Source organism: Crocodylus porosus, unplaced genomic scaffold, assembly GCF_001723895.1.
Source record: "Crocodylus porosus isolate Cpor-Errol unplaced genomic scaffold, CroPor_comp1, whole genome shotgun sequence".
NCBI lineage: Eukaryota > Metazoa > Chordata > Crocodylia > Crocodylidae > Crocodylus > Crocodylus porosus.
The window spans coordinates 11,327,491-11,336,724 of record NW_017728931.1 but is presented as its reverse complement, the minus strand read 5'-3'; the positions used below and the strand labels follow the sequence as shown (position 1 = coordinate 11,336,724).

General features: G+C 47.5%; 1 protein-coding gene across 1 annotated transcript in view; it reads right to left on the bottom strand.

Annotated features, from left to right (window-relative positions):
- Positions 1–9,234, bottom strand: part of LOC109315903 (potassium voltage-gated channel subfamily A member 6-like) — a 34,439-nt gene that overhangs the window by 3,082 nt on the left and 22,123 nt on the right. The gene's annotated exons all lie outside the window — the stretch shown is intronic.

Here is a 9,234-nt window from a genome sequence, read left to right as displayed (position 1 = left end):
CGGGCGCGCTCACGTACACACCTGCCGGGGTGGACGGAGGAACGGGGCGGCGCGCACAGCTTGATCCCTCTCTCACCTCCCCACCCCCCACCCCGAGCTTGCTTAATAGCTCTCTCTCACATACACACACACCGCTCTCTCTCACATTCTGGCGCGCGCGCACACACACACACACACAGAGCTTGAGCTCTCTCTCTCTGTCTCGCACACACAGCTTGTTTAATATCTTTCACACACACACAGCTCTCGTACTCACACACACACACCGCTTTCTCGCACACAAATAAATACAAAGCTTGCTATCTCTCTCTCACACGCACACACAGCTTGCTTAATATCGTTTTCACACACACACAGCTCTCTCATACTCTCTCTCTCTCTCTCTCTCTCACACACACACACACACCCCGCTTTCTCTCTTGCACACAAATAAATACAGAGCTTGCTATCTCTGTCACAAACACACAGCTTGCTTTCTCACACAGCTTCATGTGCAGAGGAGCCTGGTGCTACACACACACACTTTGACATACAAAGAAGCCTGGTGCTGCACACGCACACAGGGCTTGATCATATGCACACACACACACCCTGTGCACAGGATCTTGGTGCCACACACCACTTGATGTGCAGAGCAGCCTGCTACTTGCTTCCACCTTACTCCCAAACGCTCCCACCCTCCCCACCAGGGCCTGTGGGCTGTGGGTAAGGGATTAGTGCATACACTGCCCACCCCAGACCCAAACCTGCACCCTTTCTCTCCTAAAGTGGGAAGCTAAAAGCCATACAGGAGGAATGGTTACAGCTCCCCTGCCAATAGCTTTGCCCAGTACCCAGGTGCATTTCAGGAGCTAGCTCTGCAAGCAGCAGGTTCCTCCTCACAGGGAAAGTGTTTTAACAACAGCCAGGAAATGAAATGCCCCAAGGAATAAGATAGCAGAGCCTCATGCTCAGAGTACAGGATTTGTACTCAGGACACCTGTTTTTATTTTCCTCCCTGTCTTTGTCATTGGCTCCATTTAACCTTGAGATTCCACATCTCTGTAAAGCCTCCTAAGATCTTCACTTTATAGTTGCTGCCTTTGCATTAAAAGAGCAAAATATGAAGTTACTCCAGGGCAACTGGACAGATGGACACAAGCCTCTCAAGATGGGAGTCCCAGAACTGGCCTCACCAAAAGGACAATTCCATATGCCAGGTTATACAGAAGGTCACGTGGCTTTGCCCTTTTAGCAGTCCTTTCTAGCACTAAAATCAATTACTGTATTGTCAGGAGCTGCCATCTGTGTTCCTTGGGGGCAAGCTATTTAGCCTGAGTCAGGCCCAATTTCTCCATCTGTAAAATGGAGCTAAGGCGTAATGCCACTTCCATTCCCTCCAAAGCACAACAAAATCCTCTGATTGAAAGTACTCTATCAGTACTAAATACTATAATCAAGGCTTTTATCATTGTAATACATGATGCCATCTCTGGCTTCCAGCCATACTCTTAGTTCACAACAGCCCTAAGTAGTACACATTCAGGAAGGAAATATTTCCCCAATACCTCCTGCTTTTCTTGTCAAACTAGCTGGTGACATACTTAAGTACTTAAAGCCTGGAACAATTTCTGACCAGTTCATTGTTGTTTCCTTGCTTGGTCCTATTGTCAAAAAGAAGGTTAAAAAAGAGATCATTAAACCCATTTTGATGTTGCTTGGTCCTTCCCCCGCCCCTTTGGTTTTGCAGTATCAAATGAGAAAGCATTTCATGAGAACTTGCTTCCTATTTAGATTATGCATAATTATACAAATTATTCAGCACATGCATTAGTCTGCTGAAGAAGAGAGATTTTTTTAAAAGACCAGAGTACCAATATTTATCTTCCTGATAGTAAAATCGCTCTTCACCATGATTCATTTTTCCAAGGCAATGATGAATGATTCATTCACATGAGTATTTGAATCATTATTATGATTTATTAAATTCTTGTGGTTAACTATTCAGGAATCGGTAAGGTTCCATGCAGTTCCTAGTGAACAGGTGTAGTTTCAAACAGAGGCCTCAATCCCTGTATTAGATATAGTAATGGCTGGGGTGGGTAGAAAGTACAAAGGTGGCTTTGCGCTCCCCTTTATTTTGAAGCCACCTCCCCAGGCCTCAGAGCCATATACAGCCTGGTCTAAATTAAGCTCTGCTTCTATTCCTCTCTCTTCACCCTGACAAGCAGAGAAGAGTTAAATTGCAGCACACACTGCCATCCACTTCCAATTGCCCCTGGCAACAACCTGTGTTGAATGCTGGATGTGGCACTTCATCTCCAGTAAGGGAGTGCCCTTTCACAAGAAACATGTTCCTGCCCCTTTACATACTGAAAATAGCATAAAAGGACGTTAGGGCCTCTCCAGCCAGTTCTGTGCAAGAAAAACCGAGACTAATTTTACCGCTAAAGCTCCTCAAGGTTATGGATGCTTTGAAGGGGACAGGATGAGGAAGCGTGGACTCTGCTGTCCAAATTTCCTGTGAATAAGTAGACGACTTCAGCCTCCAGGGCTGTGATAGTCTTCAGTGTGGTAGCCTCTAACAGCACCAAACTCACATTTAATACTGTTAAGAAGGGAATAATTAGCTTATAATTAATCCAGATATGAAAGCAAGCAGATGCTGCAAGTGCTTAGCCTGGAGAACTGTTAAAATTGCAGTACCACACACAGATATTCAAGTCTGCCAGCTGCTTCACGGGAAATTTGAATTAGGAAAATAAGAGTTTCTAAAACAATTTACTACAAGTCTCTACATACTTGTGTACTAAAACTGCCAGTGTTCAAAAAAAAGAAAATCCCAAGTGGCTGAGGACAATTCTCTAAATAAACTAGATGTCTGTAAGACAGGGCAGTGTGCCGTTCTGGTAAAACGGAGGTGATTTTCTTCAAGCATAGACTTTTATAGCCTGCATTACCGTAGTCACTCCCTGTCATGTATTTATCTTCATCATATCCTTGTGGTACAGGAAAATGCAATCATCCTGTTTTATAGCTGGGGAACTTAGGCAGAGAGATGCCAAAAAACATAGGTCCACCAAAGCTCCCAAACACTTAAAATAGCACTTTAGAGAGAATTTAGATCCCTGAGTGCATGATCCTTGAACCCCTTCTCACCCTCTCCTTTAACATATACACACTTAGCACAGGCAACTGGTGCCTCCTGAGTGTGGGGGGCACCAGATTGCCAACAGGGGGAGGGTCCCCCCACAGCCAATCGCAGACCGGGAAGGGGGTCCCCCAGTGGCTGATTGTCGAGCACAGAACCACCAGCAAAACCCAAAATGCACTTCTGGTTTCGTGGCTGGCGCTTCCAGGGTGTGCACAGCCAATCTCAGGGGGTGTACATGCACCCACGTGCACCCTCTACGCATTGTCAATGACACTTAGCCCACTAGATGCCTGATTTATTTCCCATTAAAAGATCCCCAGATGTTTAAGAATCACGGCCAGCCTATCCTATCCTGAAAAACCTGTGGCCACAGGGGGCCCCCCAGGTAAGGGGCCCCTTGCGTCTGGCTGCTTGCCACCCCCACTCCACCAGCTTCACATCCAGCTGCTCGCCGCCCCCCCCCCAACGTTGATTCCACCAGTTTCTTCAGATGCTTGCCATCCCCCCACCGCTAGCTTCTTCAGGGCAGGGGACCCCCCAAATTGTGGGCAGGCCCTGCTAAGAATCATAGAAATTAAGGGCTGGAAGGGACCTTGAAAGATCGAGTCCAATTGCCGTTCTCTGGGCAAGAATACTGCTGAGATCAAACAATCCCAGCAAGGTGTCTGTCCAGTCTCTTCCTGAAGACTTCCAAAGTTGGGGACTGCACCACCTCCTTGGGAAGTCTAGTCCAGATTCTGGTCACCCTTACCATAAGTAATCTGTTTCTTACATCCAACCTGAAAACAGTCTCTAACAGTTTATGGCCATTGCTTCTTGTCTTCCCCGGGGGCGTCCTAGTGAACAGTCTTTTTCCCAGCTCCCGATATTCACCCTTGACATACTTATAGATGGCCACTAAATCCCCCTTCAGTCTTCTCTTCCCCAGGCTGAATAGTCCCAGATCCCTCTGTCTTTCCTCATAAAGTTTGTCCTCCAGGCCCTTAATTATTCTTGTGGCCCTTCTCTGGACTCTTTCAAGATTCTCCATATCTTTTTTGAAGTGCAGAGCCCAGAACTGGACACAGTACTCCAGCTGGGGTCTCACCAGCGCCAAGTAGAGAGGAAGTAATCACTTCCTTACCCCTACTTGTAACACACTGGCTAATGCATCTCAGTATGCTGTTAGCTCTGTTAAAGTTCTGGCATGCCCAGAAATGCCTCCTCCACCTTGTCCATAGTGAGCAGCTTGGTACTTTTCTCACACTGAGCCCCGCTGAGACCCACAAAGCAGGTGATCCCCCTATGGCCCTTCAGAACATGATCCTATAGGTATGTTCTGAGCGTATTTATCACACCCACAAAATCAGGCTCTCCATAAAACGCTCTGACAGCACGATCACACAAAAGCCTGAAGAGGGGATGGTTTCCCCTTTCTACAGGAAAACACACTCACATACAGTGTGGGAGACATAGGTTAAGTTCTGCCTGAGAGGGTTCAAAACTATAACTTCTACCTCCCCACCTAGGGCTTTGCAAAGGGGGTGTAGAAGCAGCTGGTGTTTCAGGGGTGGTGGCAACTCCTCCCAGGAGCAGCAGCTGGGGATGTAGGTCCTCAAATCAGAAAAATCCTCTTTGCATCCCCCACCCCCTCATCCCACCTCCTTCTCCTCTGTTCTCAGCAGCACATCCTATCCCCGCCCCCTCCTGCCGCTGCTTCTACCCCTGTCTGACCTAGGGTGCGAGGGAACTCCAGAGCCACTCCTGCCTTGCTCCAGCTGGGCTGTATGGGGAGCTGGGCTAGGCTGGGGACAGCAGCAGGCAGGTCCTGGGCTTGCTGGGAAAACACCTAGTGAGAGTGAATGGGCAGGGAGGAAGAACCCACCTGCTGCCACCACCATCCCGGGTTGAACCTGGCTCCCCATGCAGGCCAGCTAGAGCAGGGCGGGAGTGACTGTGGTGTTTCCCCTGACCCCAGATCTGGTGGGAGCAGTAGCAGTGCTGGACAAGGAAAGTGGGGAATATGGGGGAGGGGGACATGCCATTGAGCACAGAGCAGAGGTGAAGCGGGAAATTCTTACATGCTTCAAGGACTTAAAAAATTCTCCAGATGCTGCCACCACAATGTGGTCCAAAAGCGGGGGAGGGGAGAGGTGAAACCATGCCACTGCACCCCCTCTGAACCTGCCCCTGCCAGCAAGTTACAGGTTATTCATGCAGGGAGGGGGAAGAACCAAGAGGAGCCATTCTCCATCTATTCCAATACGCAGAGAAGAACTGAAGATTCATTAGCCCAGAAAAAGAAAAGAAAAATGAGCATAACTGTAGCCTGGTAGTTAGGGTGCTTTCCTGGGAGACTGGGGTGGGGGACAGGACCTGGCTTTCAGTCCCTGCTACCTGGATTGCTTCTGTATTTCACATTAAAGACTCATTGGAGGAAACACAAATAGGCCTTGGAACAGGAACCCAAGGCCCTCTCCTGGGAGGAGAAAGATGGGTTTGTGTCCCTTCAGAAAGAGGTATTTTACCCTACCTCACCAGCATCCTGGGTGAGTACTTTAACTACTAAACAATTCTAGAAAGTAAGGTGCTGGCTCCCCCGGCACAGAAAGAAAGTGTGCCTTCCCTTTGGTTTTGGAGCAAAAAAGTCAGAGATTGCTCAGGGCTGGGAGTTTTTACTTGGGGACAGGACTTCCCTGTAGCCCAGAGGCTGGTAGTGGGATTTCACATATACCCCCATCATCCTACTTGCCAGCTTCAGATACGCCCATCCTATTCAGGATGTTATCTACTGTGGCATCCACTTGGAGGTATTCACTGACCCTATACAGGGAAGTCGGTGGGGAAAGCAGTAAACACCTAGAGTTGTAAATTCCACCTGAATCCATCCCCACATGCTCAGCATCACAAACAAAGCATTTGACCACTCCAGAAATTTTTCCTTATGGGTAAAAAAAGAAGAAAAGCAGGGGTAATACCCCTTTACCTTAAAATTCACTAGAATGTACATTAAGGTAAAGCCTTTCTAAGCCATCTGATGGATTTGGAGACCTACTTCCTACTCATTTTTATGGGAATTCAGATCCGTTCAGCAGCTTTGACAACCTCAGTCTGAAATCGTCACAGGCCCTGTTTCTTTAATCCAGATGTTTTTTGGGTTTTTTCCCCCACAAAGTGGCCTCTGGGGACAAGCCCAATTCTCAGAGACCTTGGGCACTGTTGCGGCTATCATTACACTGGGCTCGGCACATTCAGGAAACTCAGGCCCAAGGTATCTCAAGCTGATCTCCTTTATCCAGCCTCAGAACCAACATCAGAAAATGATGTCTGTAACAAATCTCCTCCTGAAAAACTCAAGCCTCCCCTCATTCCATGGCTTTTCATCTTCCTCCCCTTCTTCTACCAGAAGTGACCTCTCTGCTCTCCTCTCCCAACTTTTGAACCATATCTTTGCCTTTTTATCTACATTACCTAGCACTCAGGTCATGTCCACCATGCCCCCCCTCCTAGGGCTGAATACTTGGCTACAGCTCCTTGTCGACATGAACTAGTTAATTCCCCTTCCTCCACATATCAGGTGGCTGGGTACTGGAAAGCTGAAGTATTTTACTGGCACTCATCTCTGTGACACTTTCATACAGCAAGCACCATATGAATCTTGGTTCAAAACATTGTGCAGGATTTAAGACGTGAAACATAACCTTCTGCAGGCATGCCGCACAGAGGTGAGATACACTCACAAGAAGCCAAGACACTTCACATGCAAAATGAATCCAGATGGTCTAGGAAGAGTAACCGCCAAAGAAAAAATGTGCTCACTGGCAAAGCAGCCACATTAAAAAGTGCTTCACATTTACACACACAGTCCAATTATAGCCAATTTGACCACTCCCCATTCCTCAAGAGTCATAAATCCACATGTCCAAGTGCTAAACCAAAGGGGAAGTAACATTAGCTCATGCCTTTCAGCTATCACAGTACCACACTGCAGTTTTCCAGTTTTGTTCCCCAACCAGCCTGGTGCACTTGCCAACAACTTCCAGTCACCAGGGCCTCAGCCTGTAGTGGCACTAGGAGCCAGATTCTTAATTTCCTTGCATTTCATTAGCCATCTATACTTGAGCAAAACAGGTGTAAAGTATTGCCTTTCTGATCTGGTAGTATGTTATATATGCTTGCTTTGAGAAGCATAAGCAAACATATAAGTTACAGACTGTAAAGAACAAGCCCTTCACTCCAGGCCTGATTTCATGCAGAGCCTTTCTTGACACAAAGGGAGGAAAGAATACAAGGTGTGCAATTCTCAGCTGGTGCAGTTCCACAAGAGCTAGGGACAACAGATGGAATAATGAGAGCCAGACACAGACATCTGACAACACCCAAAATTGTGTCCACACTTTGTCCACACTATAGTTTCTGCCATTAATACCACTGCTAGAATTGCACTAGAAGAAAATTATGGGCCCATATTTTCCAAGGGCAGTATTACCCTAAGTAATCTGTGAAATGAAGGTCTCCATCCCAAGTCCCTGCTGAACTGCTGATATACCCCATGGCTTCATCTCAGTGCCCTCCTGAACAATCCCAAACACTGATTCCACACTTATTTCATCCATATTGTCCTTCTGAAAACTCCTGAGTTGGCTTCAAGCACCAGAGATTCAAACCCATTACCTGAGAAGTAGCCAAACACTAATGCTCCAGCAGAGCTCACCTCCAGTGGCCCCATACAAAGTCAACATTTTCCAATATGATTAGGTAATTGAATACCCAAGTTGGTATACTTTAAAGAGGACCAGTTTCCAGAAACCTCTGAAAATTAGGCTCCTTGAATATGTATATCCTTTAGCATCTCCAATCCATCCCGTTTATCAGGGCTCAAGCTCAATTATCATCCCCAAAGAATACACAACACTCATAACCAGGGCTATCCTGGGTGTCAAATTGGGGTGACTGCCCTGGGCCCCACACTTTGCTGGGGGGCCCCTCTTGTAGGGCCCACATAGTGCTGGTGACTCTGTGCTGCTGCCAGCTTCATGTCCGGCCACTCCCCACCCCTCCTGCACCTCACCACAATTGCCAGCTTCTTCATGTCAGGGCCCTGCACAGGCTGATTTGCCCTGGGCCCCGCACCCTGCTAGGATCATCTCTGCTTGTGACAGAGGCGTAACTAGATAACTAGGAATTTTGGTGCCTTGGGAAGAAGCAGAGGTTCCTGAGAGAGGATGGGTTCTGGAGTGCTGAAGAATGGAGGAGGGAGAAAGGGGTGTCAGAGAGTTTTATGGTATGCAGGTTGATATTGCTGCAGATGGCATGTAGACTCTGCCTCTAAATTGGCACCTAAGGCTGGTGACCCTCACCCATCTCTAGTTCTGCTACTAACTCATAATGCTTGAAAGAATGAAATACTGGATTCTTGCAGGATGTGGATCTGAATTAGTCTGTATTGAATGCAAGGAGAATAAATCATATTTCTATTTGAAGAGAATATATATGTAATATCTACTGTAATAAGTCCTGCAGCCTTAAATAAAGAAACTTAAAGCAGCTAATTAGCAGTCTGATGCCATTTCTTTCTTTTTCCCTGAAAGGTTCATAGAATCATAGAAGTAGGGTCGGAAGGGACCTTGTAGATCTTCAAGTCCGAATCCCGGCCTGGGCGGGAGAAAAGACTGGACTCATATGAGTCCAGCCAGGTAGTCATCAAGCCTCTTCTTAAAGATCCCCAGGGTAGGAGCCAGCCACTTCCCTAGGAAGTTGGTTCCAGCTCCTAGCCGCCCTAACTGTGAAGTAGTTCTTGTGGATGTCTAATCTAAATCTACTCTCTAATAACTTGTGTCCATTGCTCCTTGTCATGCCAGGGGGCGCTAGGGGAAACGGTGTCTCCCCTAAACCCTTCTGGTCCCCCCTAGAGAGTTTATAGAGTTACCAGGTCCCCCCTCAGCCTTCTCTTGTGAAGGCTGAACAGGTTTAGGTCCCACAGTCTCTCAATGTAGGGTCTGCCCTGTAGTCCCTGGATCATGCGGGTGGCCCTCCTCTGGACCCTCTCAATGTTGTCCACATCCCTCCTGAAGTGGAGCGCACAGAACTGGACACAGTACTCCAGCTGTGGCCTGACCAGC